The sequence below is a fragment of the Curcuma longa genome, chromosome 4 (genome assembly GCF_044706935.1).
Source record: "Curcuma longa cultivar G26 ecotype Majalengka, Jawa Barat chromosome 4, ITB_CL_G26_1.1, whole genome shotgun sequence".
Lineage (NCBI taxonomy): Eukaryota > Viridiplantae > Streptophyta > Magnoliopsida > Zingiberales > Zingiberaceae > Curcuma > Curcuma longa.
In genome coordinates, this window is record NC_133864.1 from 21758722 (window position 1) to 21761509 (window position 2788).

Sequence of the window (2788 nt, forward strand, 5' to 3'; positions counted from 1 at the left end):
CAATCTGCGCATTAAGCTTAGTGTATTGGTCGACATTGTACTTCCCTGGAGTTTTCTGCACATTACCTCTCTCATTTTTGATGATGATGGTTTAGTGCCACATTTTCAATGAGTTCTTCGGCTTCTTCCAAGCTCTTATTCATGAGTGCACCTCCTGCAGCGGAATCCAAATATACCTTAGTTTGATAGTTGATTCCGTTGTAGAAAGTGTGGATGATAAGCATCTTCTAATCCATGATGTGGGCACTTCCTTAACATTCCTTTGAATCTATCCCAAGCTTCATATAGTGTTTCTCCATCCATTTGCTGAAAACTTGAGATAAGATTCCTCATATGGGCAGTTTTACTTGGGGGATAGAATTTGTTCATGAATATCTTCTCTAATTGCTCCCAAGAGTTTATGCAGTTTGGAGGTAATGAATGATACCAGTCCTTCGCCCTGTCTCTTAAAGAGAATCTGAAAAGCATAAGTCGTTGAACGTCAAAACTGACCCCTTGCTGTCTTCTTGTGCTACAAGCATCTGAAAATATCTCAATATGCAAGTGTGGGTCTTCATGTGGACCACCCCCAAACTGGTTCTGTTGAATCATGGCTATAAATCCAGGATTGAACTCGAAATTTGCAGCTTCTATGTTGGGGATGGCAATGCATGACGTTGAACCTCTCATTTGAGGTGCAGCATAATCTTTCAAGTGATTTCTGGGCCATTGTTGATGATGATTGTTCTTGACTTATCAACCTTTGTTCACGAAGTCTCCTTCGAATAGTTCTTTCGATTTCCGGATCAAAAAGGAAACTCCGAAGGTTCGGCCCTGCGCATGCACCAAAGTAAAAGAAATGATTAGATTGCCAGAAAAAATTAAGAATGTATGTGCAAAAGAATTGTACCAATGAATAAAATGAAAAGAAATAAAAATAAAGAATGGGGCTATGTATGTATAAGAAAATAAAAGAAAAACTTAATGTGCTAAATTAGTAAATAATTGCGCACGATCCCCGGCAACGGCGCCAAAAACTTGATAGCGTTCCGCAAGTATACGGAATGTCGTCAAGTAATAAAAAGATCGAATCCACAGGGACCGTGGAATTACTTACTAGATTTAGCACAAAAAGGTGGAGAGAAAACTGAGCATGAGTTGTGTGGGGGAGATGGGAGTGTTCTAAAGTACTTTATCCTAGAGTTCAGAGAAAGGAATCGACTGTGACACTTGGTTGTGAAACGATCCTAGGACTTCGGACTCCTCAGAGTATGGATTGATTGACTTGGATCCTCTACCTTTCCTCAATAATTGTTCAATTGTAGGGATGTTAACCAATTTATCCAATTCGACCTCGTCAGGTATCCTCGGAATAAAGCATTGGTGTTCTTACGTCACTCGTTGTCGGTTTGAGATGGTTCTAGAAGCCCGGTTCAAGGCATTCCCGTGTCACTCAGGCGCCCCGGAGTACTAAAAGAACCCTATCCCCTGTCACAGGATATCTTTTTACGGACCTCTCCCCAACAACGAATGACCGCTAACTATCCCTCATAAGAATTAACTATGCATTAAGAAACCCCTCGGAAACTCGCCCGGTTCAAGGCATTCTCCCTGTCACGAAGCGCCCCGGTGTACGGCCTAATGATTCCTCAATACATAATCAATTCCTACCCTCATGGATTCATACACACACAATTTATCATTCATCACAAGCATAAATCCACAAAGCAATAGACAATTATATCATTGAAAACGGTAGATTAATCAAATCCAAATACAATCATCCATTACATCTGATTCATCCTACATCCTAGAATCTAGGGAATCTACTCCATAGCGTGGAGTTTACAAGCCAAAGGAAGGAAAGAATACATCTCAATCCAAAGATACAACAAGGAAATGCAGGAAATAAGACTTATCTTCTTCCTCGGACTGCAAACTCTGCGTAGATGGGATGAGGATGGACTGGAGCAGTCGGATCGGTGGATGGATCGTCGAATCTCGCTCCGAAACAGGCGTCGGTGGCTCTAGAACAGCTCCGGTGGCTCTCCAAGGTCTCCCCCCTTTCTTAGGTCACTAAGAGGACCTATTTATATGCAGGTCACGAAGTCAGCACGCCCCCGCTCACACGGCCGTGCCTGGGAGGCACGGCCCGTGTGGGCATCGGACACAGGAGGAGGCACGGCCGTGCCTTGGGGGCACGGCCTGAGGCAGTGAGGCTTCTGTCCGGGGGCACGGCCGTGCCTCTGGGGCACGGTCCAGACTTGGCTTGGCTCTGTTTGAAGGCACGGCCGTGCCTGTGAGGCACGGCCACAGCCTGACTCTTCTCTTCATTTGCTGGACACGGCCGTGTCTTGAGGCACGGCCAGCTGCTTGGACCCTTCTGTTTTGACACACGGCCGTGCCTGGTGGGCACGGCCAACAGCAGTGCTTCCTTCAGGTTGGAAACACGGCCGTGCCTGTGAGGCACGGCCAAGTCTCGGCTGGCTTCTGTTTCAAAGCACGGCCGTGTCTGGTAGACACGGCCTCTTCTGCTGCTGAGGGGGATGTTGGCACGGCCGTGCCAGTGAGGCACGGCCCAGGCTTGTTGGTCTTCTGTTTGGGCACACGCCCGTGCCCTTTGAAGCACGGCCAGGAGGCTGAATAGACACGGCCGTGCCTATGAGGCACGGCCCTGTCTTGCCTTGTCTTCAATTGTTACTCCGTTTTGCCCGTTTTTGCTCCATTTTCCACCCTGAAACAAGTAAAAACACGAGCAGATCTCCGAACTAGGAAATGCAAGATATGTGCCTAAATGCATAAATAAGGG

General features: G+C 46.6%; 1 pseudogene; it reads left to right on the forward strand.

Annotated features, from left to right (window-relative positions):
- Window positions 1–229: 229 nt before the first annotated feature.
- LOC141828715 (small nucleolar RNA R71) lies at window positions 230–327 on the forward strand (annotated as a pseudogene).
- Window positions 328–2788: the final 2461 nt, after the last annotated feature.